This window comes from Carcharodon carcharias, chromosome 3, assembly GCF_017639515.1.
Source record: "Carcharodon carcharias isolate sCarCar2 chromosome 3, sCarCar2.pri, whole genome shotgun sequence".
In the NCBI taxonomy this organism is placed as follows: Eukaryota; Metazoa; Chordata; class Chondrichthyes; order Lamniformes; family Lamnidae; genus Carcharodon; species Carcharodon carcharias.
In genome coordinates, this window is record NC_054469.1 from 33,179,869 (window position 1) to 33,199,872 (window position 20,004).

Consider the following 20,004-nt stretch of genomic DNA (forward strand, 5'->3'; position numbering starts at 1 on the left):
TTTCCACCCACGGTCGTTGACAGGGCCCTCAACCATGTCCGGCCCATCTCCCGCGCATCCGCCCTCACGCCTTCTCCTCCCTCCCAGAAACATGATAGGGTCCCCCTTGTCCTCACTTATCACCCCACCAGCCTCCGCATTCAAAGGATCATCCTCCGCCATTTCCGCCAACTCCAGCATGATGCCACCACCAAACACATCTTCCCTTCACCCCCCCCATCGGCATTCCGTAGGGATCGCTCCCTCCGGGACACCCTGGTCCACTCCTCCATCACCCCCTGCTCCTCAACCCCCTCCTGTGGCACCACCCCATGCCCACGCAAAAGATGCAACACCTGCCCCTTCACTTCCTCTCTCCTTACCGTCCAAGGGCCCAAACACTCCTTTCAAGTGAAGCAGCATTTCACTTGCATTTCCCCCAACTTAGTCTACTGCATTCGTTGCTCCCAATGTGGTCTCCTCTACATTGGAGAGAGCAAACGTAAACTGGGCGACCGCTTTGCAGAACACCTGCGATCTGTCCGCAAGAATGACCCAAACCTCCCTGTCGCTTGCCATTTTAACACTCCACCCTGCTCTCTTGCCCACATGTCTGTCCTTGGCTTGCTGCATTGTTCCAGTGAAGCCCAACGCAAACTGGAGGAACAACACCTCATCTTCCGACTAGGCACTTTACAGCCTTCCGGACTGAATATTGAATTCAACAACTTTAGGTCTTGAGCTCCCTCCTCCATCCCCACCCCCTTTTTGTTTTCCCCTTCCTTTTTTTTCCAATAAATTATATAGATTTTTCTTTTCCCACCTATTTCCATTATTTTTAAATATTTTAAAATCTTTTATGTTCCCTCCACCTCCACTAGAGCTATATCTTGAGTGCCCTACCATCCATTCTTAATTAGCACATTCATTTAGATAATATCACCAACTTTAACACCTATGTGTTCTTTTGTTCTATTGTTGTTGACATCTTTTGATGATCTGCTTCTATCACTGCTTGTTTGTCCCTACAACCACACCCCCCCTCCACTTCTTTCTCTCTCTCTCTCTCTCTCTCCGCCCCCCCCGCCCCCCCCCACACACACCCCTTAAACCAGCTTATATTTCAACTCTTTCTTGGACTCGAACTCAAGTTCTGTCGAAGGGTCATGAGGACTCGAAACGTCAACTCTTTTCTTCTCCGCCGATGCTGCCAGACCTGCTGAGTTTTTCCAGGTAATTCTGTTTTTGTTTTAAATACAACTACTGCTCAGAGGGTATGCCAAATCGTAAACGCCTTCCCTGAGCAGCCAATGTAACACAAACTGTGAGAAACCAAACTAGGATATACATTTAAAAATGAACATGCGTCCCCATGTGAGTGTTGACTGGAATTAAACCTTTGTCAAAATGATTATAAATGTTACAAAATCACAAGGGCTTCTCCAAATGCTGCGTCACTGTGTGCATAGTGATGCTGCGTACACAATAAAGGAAGCCGAATGGTATTGCTGTGCACTCACAGTGAGTGTATCACAAAGTGATTAATAGCTCCTTCTTTTTAAGCAGTACAAGCTGGGAAGGGTGAGTCAGGCTAAAATCTATTAGTGGGTATGAGTAGATGCAAGATTTGTGAACATAGTTCAGCAGGCAGCCAATATAAATCATCCAATTGAATTTGGAAACGTTTGCCTGGTATTTTTGGAGCAGCAGTTCTCCAGCTAAATCCTTACAGAAAGTGTTCTGAATGATTGATTCTACTCTGCACTATACTTACAAAACCAAAATGGATCCTTGCAATGTCTCTTACTTTGAAAGTGCTCAATAAAAATTATTTCAAAAAGGGCAGCAAGTGTTATTTTCTCCTGCTTTTTAAAGAAAGAACATATCAATTTCAACTAAAATAAAGGGGAACTTCCACCTGGACGATCATATACATGACCTGACCACATTCAGTTCTGACACAGTGAGTTAAAAAGTAAGGAGAACTCATATAACTCTTATTGATGGACATATTTTTAAAATTCATTGACAGAGTATGGGTGACACTGGCAAGGCCAACATTTATTTCCCATCACTAAGTGGCTTGCTAAGCCATTTCGGAGAGTGGTTAAGAGTCAACCACATTGTTGTGGATTTGAAATCACATATAAACCAGATCAAGTAGGGGTGGGAGGTTTCCTTCTGTAAAGGACACCAGTGAACTAGAGGTGTTTTTATGACAATCCAAGGTCACAATTACTGTGACGAACTTTTGTTTAACTATTCCAGATTTATTTACTAACTACTGTTCCCCTCCAAGTCATTCACCATCCTGACTTGGAAATATAACACCTGTTCCTTCACTGTTGCTGAGTCAAAATCCTGAAACTCCCTCCCTAATAGCACTGTGGATGTACTTACACCACATGGACTGCAGTGGTTCAAGAAGGTGGCTCACCACCACCTTCTCAATGGTAATTCGGCATGGGTAACAAATGCTAGCCTAGCTAGTGATATCCACATCCCATGAATGAATGCAAAAAAAGGTGCCATTTTGAGGGGACAGCCCTTCCTACCAGCTGTACCACAAGCAGCTGAGGAGTAGGAGCATGAGGAGGAGGAAGAGAAGAAGGAAGAGGGATAGAGGAGGAAACCTGGACTGTCCCTTTTTGACTGGAAGAACTTTTCTGGGTGAGATCCAGTGACCATGACCCCTATTACTCATTCACCAACTTCCCTTCCCTCCATTATTGACCATCACAGCATCCATTTGTTCACAATACAAAAATAAAAGGCAACACAAAATAAAGATTCTAAAATAAATTTATGAATAAAATAATCCCATAATGTATACAAAAGGCAACTAATAGGGGAGACTACAGTTACCTTTGGGAGATGACTTCAAACAGCTCTGGGCCTAGGATGCCAGGCTTCAGACTGCACCATCTCAGCATGGACAACATCAGTCAGAGCAGGCAGGCTGTACAGGCACAGTAAGGGTTCTGGCAGAATGGTAGTGGTGGAAGGATGAATGCTGCCATTCTGAGAAACAGACCAGCAGGCTCATGTTCCCTGGAGCTACTGCCACTCTCCCAGGCCAGTGCCCCAGGAATCCTAGTAATCTTGGAAGGAGAGATTGCTGGATCGCTATTACACCCTGCACATTGTAAACTGCAGGCATGATGACAGCAGTCTGAGCATAAACGGCAGCAAAACCAAATTGAAGTTTAATTTCATGGTAGGCGCCAGTCAAACAGGGTGAACTGATTCCCTTGGGAGGATTTTCATGATCTTCCACGATAGCATTCTGTGTTTCCACTGCAGCACTCGGACCTCTGCTGGAAGCTGTTTGTGCTACAATGTGCTTTCAGATGGATATCATGGCTGTTCCACAAATATGCTCATGGACGTGGCTGCCGATTTTGTTGTGGAGAGCATGGGCTCCAAGCTCTGTGCAAAGCCTTGTGCCAAGTTAGTGCTGGACTACTCCATGCTCCTTGACATTGACCACAGGTCTTCTAACAGGCTTCCCAATGGACCAAGCACTTTGCTGTGTATATCAATCAGGTAAGTTCTGAGCTCTTCCGATTGAAGTTCTTTCTGGGTCCCCTCAGCAAAACTTGTAGTGTGACCTCAACCTCCAGAGAGCTGGCACCTCCACTATCCTAACCCCCTGCCCCCTAGCTGCAGACTGCTCTCGCCATGTGCAGATCCTGCTTCCATGCTTTGCCCTACATTTTACGCAGTGTCACTATCTGAGCTAGTGGCTACAATTGTGAAACCAAGTGATGATGCTGTGTGGTCATCATCACTGTCCACTGGGCTCAATGACTCTGCTGAGTCGTACTTTCCTGCCAGTACCGGTCCTTGTCTCTCAGGGAGGCAGACTGGTCATTGCTCTGCTCACAGCTTGTCTCTCCACCAAAATGGTTCCTGCTAAAATCTGCCTGAGGTTCATAGTTTCTGAGGTGAGCCTGCTATGTTGACCTGGGTGGATCTGAAGGGGTGAAGCTCTGTGAAAACGTGCTTTATGTTCTCAATGGAGGGACAGGTGAATGAGTGAGGCACATGCGCACATCAGCGGCTGTGAAGGTGGATGAAGGCTGCAGTGGGATTGACATGGCTTGCCATGCCATTGGGTAAAGATTGCCAACCCATCAAGAATGTGCGCTTGTTGGCTACGCACTGACGTCCACATGTTAAAAGATGGGACACGCAGTCCTCTGCCAGGGACAACATAAACCTAAGGTGATGGACAAGTGATGTCAGAAACAGGATGTGAACCTGGAGGCCTCTAGTGACAAATCTGGGCATGCTACCAACACTTGTTGGTATGTAAAAGGCCATCCAACAGATGAAGGATAACAAGGTGTGTGGTGCAGCCAACATTCCTACAGAGGCCTATAAAGCTGATGGTTATGAACTCTAGCTCAAACACTCAGATACTTATATGAAAATCTGGGAAGAAGGGGCACTACCTCCCTCTTCCACAATGCCATCATTGTTTCACTTTTCAAGAACGGTGACAAAGCATTTTGTGGGAACTATATCCCTTCTGTCCACTGTGTGGAAGATTCTCACACAAATCCTCCTAAACAACCTCCTACCCATCAGTGAAGACATACTTCCAGAGACCCAATGCGGTTTCTGGCCATCCAGGGGAACCACAGACATGATCTTTGTCACTTGACAAATCCAAGAAAGGTGTCCAGAATAATGCAAAGAGCTCTACATGGCCTTTATTGACCTGTCAAATGTCCTTGACTCCACCAACCATGAAGCCCTTGGGAAAGTCCTCCAGAGACTTCGATGTCCAGCAAAATTTATTACAATCCTGTGACTCCAGTTTGATAGTAAGATAGTACAATCATTTGCAATGGATGGGAGGCCGAGCCCTTTCATGTCCAGACAAGCAAGACTGTGTGATTGCTCCAACTCTCTTCACTGTTTACTTCGGCCTGGTCATGGACCTCATTTATAGGCAACTTCCACAAAGTGACATGATTGAGCTTCAATGTGACTGGAAGCCTTCCAACCCCAACAGGCTGAGAGCCAAGATTAAGGTGACCCTTCAGCATATCCACCACTTACAATATGCCGACAACCGCTCAGGTCTGGCCCACACTGCAAGTGACATCCACACCACCCTCAACCTTTTCAACTCTACATACAATAGAGTTGGTTTCTCACTCAACATCAGCAAGGCTAAAATCCTCCACCAGACAAGCACCTACTCTTCCAGCTTTTGTTATTGGTGAGGAGATGTTAGAAGTCGTTGAACATTTTCTATACCTCAACAGATACGTTTCCCAAAAGGTCACCATCGAAGAGGAGATGCAACACAGAATCAGTTGTGCAGTAGAGCCTTCCAAAAATTGCACAACTAGTTCTACAACAACAGAGGTCTCCATGAGATCTAAAAGGCTTTATTCTACAATGCTGTTGTTGTCACCATCCTTCTATATGGCAGTGAGACTTGGGTCACATGCCAAAGGCTCATCCGGTGTCTCCGCAGGGTACTCAAAGTCAAGTAGGAAGACAAGGGAACAACATCCAGCATCCTCACTGAAGCCAATTCTTCCAGCATCACACACATGATCATGTGAAATCAGGTACCCTGGTCTGCACACTGCATCCGCATACCAAATAATTGATTTCTGAAAGAAGGTGCTCTTTTCACAATTTAAAGGTGGCACCCAATCTCAAGTACGCCAGAAAAAATGGTTTAAGGGCATTCGGAAGGCCTCATTAAAAAGAGGACAAATTGTCAGAGGTGCGTGGGAGAAAATTGCCACAAACCATGCCAATATGGGAATACCTTATCCTACAAGCCGCAACATTGTCGCAAACTGGCTGCATAAACCCTGCTGCAGAGAAGTGACAAAAGTGGAAAGAGAAAGATCAGAGCCCTGGCTCGAGAACCTCCCTTCGTCAGGACAACTCTTGTCCTCTCTGTCTAAAGACCTGTGGCTCCTTGATTGTACTGCTGAGTCCACTGAGGACACACAAATGGTGACGCCTGGCAGATGTCATCCTTATTTTGAGGGGCTGACTGTGATAACTGTGTTCCTTTACGGCTGGTCAGGTTACACTACTTGAGTGTCTAAAAAAAAAACAAGAGGCTTGCATTGATATAGCGCTGTTCATGATTGCTGCCTATGAAGTACTTTTTGAAGTGTAGACACTTTTGGAATGTAGAAAATACAGTAGTCAATTTGCGTTCAGCAAACTCATACAAATGTGATAATGACCAAATAATCTAGTTTTTGTAATGTTGATGAAAAAGGAACAAGGCCAGTGTTGTGGTGAAGGATATGGGGGAGTAAGAGGTGTATGTTTACACAATCTGCAGCTTGTAAATCAGAAGAACTCCCTCCCTAACAGCACTGTGTGTGTACCTACACCACATGGACTGCAGCGATTCAAGAAGGCAGCTCACCACCACCTTCTCAAGGACAATTAGGGATGGGCAATAAATGCTGGCTCAGCCAGCAAAGCCCACATCCAAGAATGAATAAAAAGAAAGAGAGGGTGGGATGTGAGGAGGGGGATTAGGAATGAGGATTCTGTTACCTTCAATGGTTTCAGTCCTTCCTGGTGACCACAGCCTCAGCAATGGGCTTTCCAATTGTAACAAGGCCTCCAGCAGAAATTGGTGATGTTGGTGGAGAACACTGAGCAGGAGAACTGGTCAGCCCATGTAGGCCCCTCCCTGCAGGGAGCAGGGTCTTTGACAAGCTGAGGGGCAGAGCCAGATGCCAAGAGGTGAGGGAGAAAACACCAAGAACATATTCAGGGCTTGTGAGTGGTAGTGTGGCAGAGGCCTAGGGCAGCTTGAAGCTCCTGAGTGTGACTAAGGAGCCAGAAATGGAATTGGAAACCTAGTCAAACCAACTGGCAGTACCCCTGAGTCTGAGAAGCCTCATGAGATAGAGAGTGACAGAACAGGACTGCAGCCAGGAGCTAGCGGCAGGGCAAGCTCGATGAGTGACTGCATTGAGGAGCCAAGGCCCTGAATAGGAAAGAGATTTTGAGCATCGGCAGTGAATACTCTTTGCAAATAATTTGTCTCCGGGAGTTAAACTTTCCCTTAAGGTTGATACTGCTTTGATGCCAATGGAATAAACAAACCTTGTTTTATAACCTTTGTGCAGTCTGTGTGCTTAAGTTGCACATTACACAATAATGGCCAGCACTATCTCCCACACAAACCCACACCCCCCGCCCCCCATCAATTCATGCAGATCAGGACAAGCAAGAGAGCCTACCCTCTCCTGTTAGCTCCAGCCACCTTGTCCTGCAACAGTGAGAGAAGTATGCCAGTGAATTTTGTGCCACCTGCTTGGCTACTGTGGCTGCCACAGCTGAATTGTTGACATGTTTGCAAGGTGTGAGATGTAGGTGTAAGGCTTGAAGAATGTCAGGTCAGAGTCATGATGAACAGGGGTTGTTGGTAGGTGAATGACGGAGGAGTGGTATTTCAGCAGTGTCTGAGGTTAGTAGTGCAGTTGGTATGATATGGCATTTGAAGATGCATTCACTGATGGTAATTTGTGAGGTTGTTGAATTTCTTTTAGCATTGCTTCCAGGTCCTTGGGCTTTGACTCCTCGTATTGATCTACACTGCTATCTTCTCCAACTGCCTTCTGAGTGCATGTCCAGAATCACATATGGACTTATGGATATAGGGCTTCTCTCCTTCCCACATCCTCCACCAAAGCCTCCAGTGCAGTGTCTGAAAACCATGCAGCCCTCTCTATCCCATTTTGTGCCATTATTCAACATTTCCCAGGTCAGATTCCATATGACCACAAGCATGTGCTGCAAGATGAACCACTTTTCAAGCACTGCAGTTAGCATTAAGTGATCATAAGATCATAAAAAATAGGAGCAGGAGTAGGTCATTTGACTCATCAAGGCTGATTTGATTGTGGCCTTAACTCTATTTTCCCTTTTCCCCATAACCTTTGACTCCCTAGTGGATCAAAAGTCTGTCTAACTCAGCCTTGAATGTATTCAATGATTCAACCTCCAATGCTCTCCGTGGAAGAGAATTTCAAAGACTGATGATCTCCTAAAGAAAAGAAGTTCCTCCTCATCGCCATCTTAAATGGGAGGCCATTTATTTTGAAACACTGTCTTCTAGTTCTAGGTTCTCCCACAAGGGGAAACATCCTCTCAGTATGTACCCTGTCAAGCACACTCAGAATCTTATATCTTTCAACAAGATCACCTTTCACTCTTCTAAACCTATTAGTAAGTATAGGCCCAAACTGTTCAACATTTCCTTATAAGATGTGTCCCTTCATCCCAGGAATCAGCCTAGTGAACCTGCTTTGAACTGCTTCCAATACAAGAATATACTTCCTTAAGTAAGGAGACCAAGACTGTACACAGTACTCCAGGTGCAGTCTCACCAATACCCTGTACAGTTGCAGCAAGACTTCCTTACATTTATACTGCATCCCCCTTCCAATAAAGGCCAACCTAATTTGCCTTCCTAATTACCTGCTGTATCTGCATGCTAACCTTTTTTGCGATTCATACACAAGGACACCCAGAACCCTCTGCAGCACTTTGCAGTCTCTCTCTATTTATACAATATTCTGCTTTTCTTTTCTTCCTGCTAAAGTGGACAACCTCCCATTCTCTCAAATTATACTCCATCTGCCAATATTTGTCTACTCAGTTAACCTATCCATATCCCTTTGCAGACACTTTGGCCAGAACGTTTCAGCACCCTGGCAGCAGGTTCCCCATGGCCGGGCGGCGAGCTATTGAAATCTCCATTCACATTGGTGGGACCAGAAGATCCTGCCAACGTGAGTGGCTGGAAAATTCCAGCATTTGTATCATCCTCACTACTTGCTTTCCTATCTATCTTTATAATATCAGCAAATTTGGCTACAATGCAGTTGGTCCCTTTATCCAAATTATGAAGGTGCATCGTGAACAGTTGAGGCCCAGTGTTGATCCCCTGTGACCAGCGCTTTGGTGACAAATTTTGAGGTGCAGGACCTCTAAGAAAATGTGTTGGCCATGTCATTTGTAAATCAACAATTACATTGTTTTCCTATGTGTTAATCATTTAAGTCCCCAAAAATAATTAAACTATGCTTTGTGAGTAAAAAATATTAATGCCTGTAGGTGGCATTTGACTTGGAACCATGTGGTATTTTAGATCACTAGTCTTTAGCATAGCTAGAATTTTGTTATGCAGCAATTTAATTATTTAATTCAAGCCTATTGAAAACATGAATTACAATAAACCTTACTTACTTCTGACCGGGGGTTGGTATATAGAGAGCCACTGCTTTTCTTGATTTATATTAATAACCTAGACCTGGGGTGTATTGGACACAATTTCAAAATTTGCAGATAATGTAAGACTTGGAAGTATTGTGAACTTTTAGGAGGATAGTAATTGGCTTCAAGAGGATATAGACAGGCTGATGGAATGGGCGGATGCGTGGAAGATGAAAGTTAATGTAGTGAAGTGATACATTTTGGTCAGAAGGATGAGGAGAGATTACATAAAATAAAGGGTACAATTCTAAAGGAAATGCTCAAGCAAAGGGTCCTGGGTGTGTAGGTCAATAAGTCATTAAGTGTGGCAGGGCAGGTTGGGAAAATATTTAACAAATTATACTGAACCCTGGGTTTTATAAATAGGGGCACAGAATACCAAAACAAATAAGTTACAAACCTTCATAAAACACTGATTCAGCCTAAAGGGTTTGGAGCTTTTAGAAAGGGTGCAAACTAGATTTACAAGAATGGTTCTGATGGTGACTTCAGTTATGTGGGTAGATGCCGAAGCTGGGGCTGTTCTCCTTTGCGAAGAGAATGTTGAGATTTGTTAGACCTGTTCAAAATCATGATGGATCTAGATAGAATAAATGAGGAGAAACTGCTTCCATTGGCAGAAGGTCAGGTTAATCAGGTGATTAACAAAAGAACCAGAGGGGACATGAGAAAAATCTTCTTTATGCAACAGGTAGAGTATGGTGGAGAAAGATTCAATTCCGGCTTTCAAAAGAGAATTGGATGATTATCTGAAGATAAGATTTTACAGGGTTACATGGAAAAGGTGGAGGAGTGGGACTAGCTGAGCAAAGTTGCAGAAAACTGACACAGAGACAATGTGCTGAATGGCTTCCAACCGTACTGTAACTATTCTATGGTTCTGGTATAAGTACATTCAAGGAACTTGATAAACACACGAGGAAGCAAGAAGCTGAAGGTTACCCTGATAGTGTGATCATGAATGGTGGGAGGAGGCTTGTGTGGAACATAAACTCACCAGTGAGCCTATCAGCAGCAAATGTAGGGAGGAACTAGCCTGTAATTGGATGAGCAGCTTTACAGCATTTTTCAGATGTAAGTCAGTTAAATGTCTAACATGTTTGGTGGGCTGCATAGACTTGGACAAGCCTGTTTTAAATGGCAGGTGCCACAGCGGCACCCCAGTGGGCTCCAGCAACACTATGCCCCTGCCTGTGACACTCTACTAATTATAGTTTGCCAACCTGAACATGACACATTTATCTTGACTCTCTGTCTCCTGTCAGTTAGCCAATCCGCTATTGATGCTAATATATCACCCCCAACACCATGAACTCATATCTTGTGCAATGACCTTTTATGTGGCATCTTATTAAATGCCTTTTGGAAATCCAAGTACATGACATCTACTGGTTCCCCTTCATCCATCTTGCTTGTTACATCATCAAAGAACTCTATTAAATTTGTCAAACACAATTTCCCTTTCACAAAACCATGTTGATTCTATCTGGTTGTTTTATGATTTTCTAAATGTCCTGCTACTACTTCCTTAATAATGAATTCCAGCATTTTCTCGATCACAGATTTTAAACTAACTGGCCTATAGTTCCCTGCCTTCTGTCTCCCTTGTTTCTTGAATAGTGGTATTACATTTGCAGTTTTGCAATTTGCTGGGATCTTTTCAGAATCTAGGGAATTTTGGAAAATTATAATCAATCTCTACTACTTCTGTAGCCATTCATTTTAAGACCCTCAGATGCAGCCATTAGATCCAGGAGATTTGTCAGCCTGAAGCCCCATTATTTTTTCTAGTACCTTTCCTCTAGTGCTCAAGTTTGTCTTAAGTTCCTTCCTCCCTTTTGTCCCTTGTTTTTCTACTATACTCAGGATGCATTTTGTGACTTCTACTGTGAGGATTGATAAAAAACACATATTCAAAGTCTCTGTCACTTCCTTGTTTCCCATTATTAATTCCCCAGTCTCTCCCCCTAAGTAACCAATGCTCACGTTAGCAACTCTTTTCCTGTTTATATATTTGCATGAGATTTTGCTATCTGGTTTTATACTTCTTGCTAGTTTTCTCTCATGCTCCAATTTTTCGTTTTTTTTTAGTCATCCTTCACTGGTTTCTAAAATTTTACTAATCCTCAGGGGAGATGATGGTATAGTGGTAATGTCACTGGAATAATAATCCAGCCTAGTTCTTGCAAACTTCCCTCTTCCCCAGCACCAAAGGACCTAATTCATGGGTTAGTCCTTGCGTGAGTATTATGTCCAGTTCTGGACATCATGTTTTAGAAAGTATGTGAAGGCCTTGCAGACGATGTTTTGGAGATTTACCAGACTGATATCAAGGACACGGAGAAACCAAGAAAATTGGATTTTTCTCCTTAGAGTAAGGAACAAGTCATAGAGGAAAGGAGGGTAAGGGGGAAATTAATGGAATTGTTCAAAATTCTAATGGGTCTTGCCAGAGTACATATTAAGAAACTGTTTCATCTAGAGCAACGGTCTGTAACCAGAGGACACAGATTTAAGACACAGATTTAATGAATAAAGGAATTGGAATCCACGATCAGCAAGTAAAATAGTTCACGAGCAATGGGCGGCCAAAGAGGAGATGTTCATCCACTGGAATTTAGAAAAGCAAAAGGTGACTTAATTGAAACCTTTACAATCCTGAGGGGCCTCAACAGGGTGGATGTGGAGAGGATGTTTCCTCTTGTCAGAGAATCTAGAACTAGGGGTCACTGTTTAAAAATAAGGGGTCACTCATTTAAGATAGAGATGAGGAGAAATATTTTCTCTCAGAGGGCTGTGAGTCTTTGGAACTCTCTTCCTCAAAAGGCAGTGGAAACAGAGTCTTTGAATATTCTTAAGGCAGAGTTAGATGGATTCTTGATTAACAAGGGGGTGAAAGGTTATTGAAGGTAGATAGAAATGTCGGTTGAGGTTACATTCAGATCAGATATGATCTTGTTGAAGGGCGTTGCAATGGTATGGTGGTAGTATCACTGGACTGGTAATCCAGAAGACCCAGGGTAATGCTCTGGGGACTGGGGTTCGAATCCCACATGGCAGATGTTTGAATTCAATAAAAATCTGGAATTAAAAGTCTAATGGTTGTCATGAAACCATTGCTGATTGTTATAAAAAACCCATCTGGTTCACTAATGTCCTATAGGAAAGGAAATCTGCTGTCCTTACCTGGTCTGGCCTACATATCATTCTAGAGCCCACAGAAATGTGGTTGATTCTTAAAATGCCTTTTGAACAAGGGAAATTAGGGATGGGCAATAAAAGTTGGCCTAGCCAGCGATGCCACATCCCATGAACAAAAAAAAAGAATGGTGGAGCAGGCTTGAGAAATTGAATGACCTACTCCTAATTCGTATGCAGGCTATCATTATTCTTTGCAACATTTTACACCTTTTCTTTCAATTTGATACCATCCAAGTGCATGCAGCACAACGTTCATGCGCTGTGTGCAGTTCAGTTAACAGGCACCCATTAATCACACTCCCTTTGACCAGACTTAGGGGCTTTAGAATTTAACCCTCGAAACCTCATCTACTGAAACAATAAGTAAGCCTACGTAATGTTTCTCTGTATCACAGAGAACAATAACTATGCATCAAAAAGTAAGATATCATAATGTGAAACACCAATCAGCCACATACCAACCTATCAACACTGTCTTCTCAAGCAGTATAAAGCTATCCTGATGAGTGCAAGATGAAAAGCTTTGATAGCATTTGATAGCGTGATTATATTAATCAAATCAATCACTACCTAAGCACTGCATGGGAAAGGGGTCCTACTACAGGCTAGATAATAACATGCCACTCCAGTATAGCTAATACAGTTTGCACTTTAATCACTAAGTACCTTAAGTGAGACAATTATGGGTATTTTTTCAGGATAGTTGGGAAGGAGAATGATGTCCTCTCTGTGTTTTGCCTAAGGAAAATAGTAAAAACATGCTTTACAAGTGGGTTTTTTATTTACTTTTACTGCAGTGCCCAGAAGAAATCCTGTTCCTCAGAATATTGCTGGTACAGTTGCAATATTAGTGATTCAGTTGTCAGAATACAGCTTAAATAGAAGGTGAGACTGGAGTGCAGGTGTCTGTGAACATGGATTTGGTATATTGGTTAACCTGCTACTGAATCACTTTATTTCTATCTTTTAATGTGCAGACATGGAAGGACTAAAGGCCATTTCATTATTCTGTAAAAGGAAATATCAAATAATGATTCTTTTCTGTTGGTCCATCACTTCCTGTACTCAGTATAAATTATACTTTGATGTAAACACAAATAGTATGTGGTTTACTGTGGCAGTAATCAGACTGCTCCTTTGTGCAACAATTACGCACAATTGATCGGAGCTGACACTTTTAATCCTTTCTGGTTGCACAATGGTATGATGTCAGTTAAGAATCTTTTGCAGCAGAGCACATTTAACATCATTCTTGTTGTACGAATTATGCCAGATTACGTTAAAATAACAAAGGCGCAATGGTACGCATTTGAAAATAAAAGGATTATATGGTCTTCGTGAAATGAGGAATTTGGTTTTCAGGAGGGGCTGCACTGTGGTGATTTATTTTTTGTTTAGTTTCTTGCACCTCCTTTGATATGTCAGTATCTGTCACTAGGTCTTACACAGTCAGAGCTTTCTTGTGTCAACCATGATGAAATGCATGTAACTTTGCAAATAATTTATGGCACAAACTGGACTTTGCTTGAGCAAGAGGTTTACTCAGTTTAGAGTCACGGAATTATACCAGAACAAAAGGAGACCTTTCTGCCCATCGTGCCTGTGCCGGCTCTCCGAAAGAGTTATCCAATCAGTCCCAATCCCCTGCTCACCCTGTATACTTCTCCTTTTCAAGTATTTATCCTCTTCCCTTTTGAAAGCTACTACAGAAGGTGCTAACACCACCCTTCCAGATGGATCATAACAATTTGCTGTGGATGTTGTGATTTTGCAATTCCTGTGATTTGATTTCCCAATCCTGACACCCCTTTCCCCCTCTGTTCTGGGAGTTTACCATCACTTTGCTTCCCTACTTCCTAGTCTGGTTGCATTATTTGTGAGTTTAACAGACCTATTTGACTCATTCTGTTGAGAAGAACATATATGCCAGGATCTTTAGGTCGGTGAGCAGGAGGCGGGGCCCACTCGCCGATGCGTAAATGACATGGGATGAAGTCTGGAGGAACTCCCGATGTCACCTCACGTCATTTCAATTTTCAGGTCGGCAGGGGCGCAGCCAAATCAGCTGTGCACCCGCCGACCTGTCAACGGCCTATTGAGGCCATTTAAAAACTTATTGAAATAATTAATGGGCCTGCCCATCCAACCTTAAGGTTGGCGGGCAGGCCAGGAGCCCTGGCGGGCTTCAGAAAAAGCAGGAAACCTCATCCACGAGGTTTCATGAGGGTTTTTAAAAATGTAATAAATGTTTGATTAAAAGTGATGGACATGTCACAACTCATGTGACAGTGTCACATGAGGGGACATGCCAGGGAAATTTTATTTTTGCCCTTTCACCATTTTTAAATTTGGCGCTGATCTCCCTGAGGCAGCACTTAGCCTCAGGGAGATGAGTACGCTCTTTCAACTGAGGGATTCCACCACCACACCACCACCAGCACCCCCCCCCCCCACCGGCACAGGGAGCGCATAGCACTTCCTGTCGGACGTCACGCTAGGCAGGCCTTAATTGGCGCTGATTGGAGGTGCGCCTGCACATGTCCGCTCCTGAACCTCCTCCCCCCCGCCAACAGGGGAAAATTCTTCTCATACAGTCAAGAAAATTCCAATGCACTCCGTTGTTCAAAGAAATGAGCTTTTTAAGATGTGAAGTACCCCGATCAGTTTTTACCTCTGCAAGGTTTAAAAGAAATGAAATTGTTACAAGCAAAGTAGAAACAGGAGAAAAAAATAACATTATGGAACTTTACTGAAAAGAATTGAAACAATTTATAAAGAGCATTATTTTAGTTTTAATCACGACTTATGGACAAGTGGAATAGGTATAAATTAGTGAAAAGCAAGGGTAGGAATGATATCAGGGAGCATATAATGTATAATCTATACAGGGAATTTATCTTCCCATTGTGGTAAATGAGGGGAAAATTCTGCAATCATTAAAGAGACTGTTTGTTGCTCGTTGAGGGAACTGTAGATTTTTACAGAAGATAGACCTCCTTACCTTATACAGTACCTATCATTGTGACTTCATGTGTCATTGTAATGCAAAGATATAATCTTTATTTATTTATTAGGATGCCAACAACGTGAAGCTACTTCACCTTCACACCAATGCAAACTGTAGTTTAGTTGTATTGTGGCATTAAGGTGTTGAGCCTGGTGCTGAGGACACACCAAAACTTGGGGAAACCACCGCAAAGATGCAAGAGGGAATGGCCATTCTAAGGCCCTCTACCCATGGGGGCGCTGGGTATAAAATCCCTTGGGCTGCATCCACCAGAGAATGTTTGACATGAAATGGAAATATAAATTGTAAATGTAACTTGTAATCAGAGGCACCATTGAAAGAAGTTGAACTGTATTGTACTTTATATAATGTCAAATTTGAGCTGTTAGGTAATGTACTTATGCAAATTTTATGAATAAAATATAAAAATACATTGGATCTTTGTGTTCATTGAAGTAAAATTGTAGACTGGTGCAAAAGCCAACTGGAAGTGTAATTTTAACATTAGCTGCCAGTCAACCAGCCTGAACTGGCTCCCTTGAATGGATAATGGATTCCCAAATAATAAAATGGAGGGGCAGGGGCTGTGGGAGGGGGTGATGAGTCAACAATACAGTGCTATGAGTCATGCATCACTCTTCTGAGTTCCAATATGGCTAGTCCACACTTAGAGTCAACAATGTTCATCAGCTATCTCCTGACATTACGACTTACCAGCATTTGAACATGTACACATACATGCATCGCAGCAGTATCTATAGTCTAAGAAGGATACAGGAATTGGCACTGTATCTCAGCTCTAGTAACTCTGAGCCAGAACTTCCGAGGAGTGGAAATCACAGCCGGATTGCCACTCCCTTCCTTTTTACTTGGTTAGGAGCAGCATACTTTTCATCTGACCTTCCAAGACAGGCCTGGTGAGAAATGTGAAGCATAGCAGCTCCTGCGATTCTTCAGTGCAGGGCAGCAGCATGGGGCACTAGCTGCCGGGTTTCAGGTAAGTTTAAAGGTCCAGCCATTTTGGGAACCAGGGAGAAGGTAAGTGTGTAAGGTAAGTGGGTGAGAGGATAGGATAGCCAGGGGCAGGGGGGTGGGGGAAGGTTGGTGGGTTGATGGGTGTAGGATGGGTCGGCGGCGTGGGTGCTAGGCGGAGTGTGGGAGCTGAAGTTAGGGTTCCGGGGGTCGGGGGCGTTGTGGGGGGTTAGTAATATAGTCATCCAGGAGACAGAAGTTGATTCAATCCTTCTAACATTTCCTGGATAACTATTCTGCTAAGAGAGTCAGAACCCACATTCTGTGAATGAATTTTTAAAAAAACATCCAAAGTCTCCTATTTAAATCCAGTGTAGGGTAATTGCCCAATGGAAGTTGTCGTGGATTTGCCCTAGGCCCAGCCATCTTCAGCTGCTTCATCAATGACCTTCCTTCTATCATAAGGTCAGAAGTGGGGATGTTCGCTGATGATTGCACAATGTTCAGCACCATTCGCGATTCTTCAGATACTGAAGCAGTCCATGTCCAAATGCAGCAAGACCTGGACAATGTCCAGGCTTGAGCTGACAAGTGGTAAGTAACACTCACACCGCACAAGTGTCGGGCAATGACCATCTCCAACAAGAGAGAATCTAACCATCGTCCCTTGATGTTCAATGGAATTACCATCACTGAATCCCCCACTACCAACATCCTGGGGGTTACCATTGACCAGAAACTGAACTGGACTGGCTAGATAAATACTGTGGCGACAAGAGCAGATCAGAGGCTAGCAATCGTGTGTTGAATAACTCGCCTTCTGACTCCCCAAAGCCTGTCCATCATCTACAAGGCACAAGTCAGGAGTGTAATAGAATACTCCCCACTTGCCCGCATGAGTGCAGCTCCTGCAACACTGAAGAAGCTTGACACCGTCCAGGACAAAACAGTCGGCTTGATTGGCACCCCATCCACAAACATTCACTCCCTCCACCACCAACGCACAGGGGCAACAGTGTGTACCACCTACAAGATGCACTGCAGGAATTCCCCCAGGCTCCGTAGACAGCACCTTTCAAGCCCATGACCACTACCATCTAGAAGGACAAGGGCAGCACATAGATGGGAACACCACTACCTGGAAGTTCCACTCACCATCCTGACTTGGAAATATATCGCCATTCCTTCACTGTCAAAATCCTGGAACTCCCTTCCTAACAGCACTGTGGGTATACCTACACCACATGGACTGCAGCAGTTCAAGAAGGCAACTCACCACCACCTTCCCAAAGGCAACTAGGGATGGGCAATAAATGCAGGCCCAGCCAATGAAGCCCACACCGCATGAATGAATGAAAAAAAAACATCCAAATTCTCCAATTTAATGTTTGAACTTCCTGGGCAATTGCAGTGTAGTCCTTGCACTGGAACTTGCAGGGAGGGGGTGAGGTTCCCCCAGTGCATCTTCTGGGGTACCTCCTGAATGCCCCAAGAGAACTGAAGTTCTGTGCCTTTGTGTTATATACTACAAGCACTGACCTGGGACTGTTACCTGAATTAAAAACTGGCTGTATAAGTAGGATGAAAGTCAGGTGAATGAATAGGTCATAAACAGGAAACACTACAAGAAAAAAATCGTTATTTCCACAGTACGGTATTTTTCAGTCTGAAAACTGGGGTCAAATTTCATTAGGTTTATTATGCGCGAGAAAACTGAGAAACACTCCTCCCAAAATAAGCAGTGAGTGGAACACAACCTTTCAGTGGTGCATTTTTAATGGTGTCGAGTATTCGGGTTTTTTCTAATGAACGTGGTTCAGGAATTCAAATTAAGACAGCTATATTTTTCCCACAGGAGTCAGCCAGCTTTGTCACCACTCAGCCCTGGTCAACAATCATTTATCTATTTATTACACACCCCGACAAAGATACAGTAACCTTGTTTGATCAGCTTGCTTTGGCTGTGTTGTCAATAGCCAAGTCATGCAGGTCCTGTATGGAGATGGATTTTTACACATTAGCACTCCTGATGCAGAGTTTCGCACAGAAGCAGGGAATATCTGGAGATTCAGGTGTAACGGTCACTGCCCTCTGCATAAATTTCACCCATGGGCACATAATTGTGTGGGAAGTGCTGATCTAACTTATGAGCACAGGTTGCTTTCTTGAATATAGAAGATTAAGAAGGAAAAGGGCAGCAAATAGATGGGAACACCACCACGTGGAAGTTCCCCGCCAAGTCAATCACCATCCTGACTTGGAAATATATCGCCATTCCTTCACTGTCGCTGGGTCAAAATCCTGGAACTCCCTTCCTAACAGCACTGTGGATGTACCTACACCACATGGACCGCAGCGGTTCAAGAATGCAGCTCACCACCACCTTCTAGGCAACTAGGGATGGGCAATAAATGCTGGCCCAGCCAACAAAGCCCACATCCTGTGAATAAAAAAAAGGAAAAAAAATGTAAGGGCTGATATAATTAGGTATTTAAAATGATCAAAAAGTTAATAATCAGATAGAGAATACCCATTTCCTCTGGTAGGGAAATCGAGGATAAGAAGACTTAAAATTACAGTGAGGCCATTGAGGGATAGTGTCAGGAAGCATTTCTGCACACAATAGATAGTGGAAATCTGGAACTTCCTATGCCCAAAAGTTGTTTAGGCAAGGGGTCCAATTGAAAATTTCAAAACTGAGCTTGATAGTTAAATATCTATCCTTTTTTGCATTTATCGATTTCTGGGGGAGTGCATAACCCTTTGTATGAAGAAATAATCCATGAGTTTGCTTTAACTAATAAAGCAACTAATTCTAAACCGATGCCCTCTTATTATCATAGATTCACACTAGTGCAGTAGGAGGCCCTTCTGACAAACATGCACATACCATTTGTTTGATTATTAATTCCACTCCCCTGCTTTTCCCCGTAGCCCTACAACTTTTCACCTTTCTAAATGTACCCTATCCCCTTCTGCAGGTAACTACTGAGTCTGCTTCCAACACCCTGTCGGACAGTGCATTCCAGATCATAACAACTCAGTGTAAAAAAAATTCTCCTTTTTTCCCCTCTGGTTCTTTTGCCAATTATTTCCTCTAGTTACCAATCCTCCTGCCCTCTGAAAACTATTTGCTCTCTGAAAAGCCCTCCAAGATTACAAATAGATTATCAAATCTTGCCTTAAAATTTTCTGCTCTAAGGAGAAGCAATTCCAGCTTCTCTGGTCCCTCCGCATAACTGAACTCCCTCATCCTTGGTGTCATTCTGGTAAAGCTCTCCTGCACCCTCACACTGATATCAGGCTAACATAGGCTATCCCTTTTTTGAATGCCGGTGTAACATTTGCAGCTCTTCAGTCCAGCTGGTACCACTCTCATGTACGAAGGAAGGTTGAAAAACTGTGTCTAGATCTTCCACTATTTCAACATTTACTTCTCTCAGCAACCTAGAATGCATCCCATCTGAATTGGGTGCCTGTTCTACCTTGTGCGCCAATGAGCTTTACTTATCCTATTCCAGTACCTCCTCTTTTTTTACTCTGACATTGGCTTTTCTTTA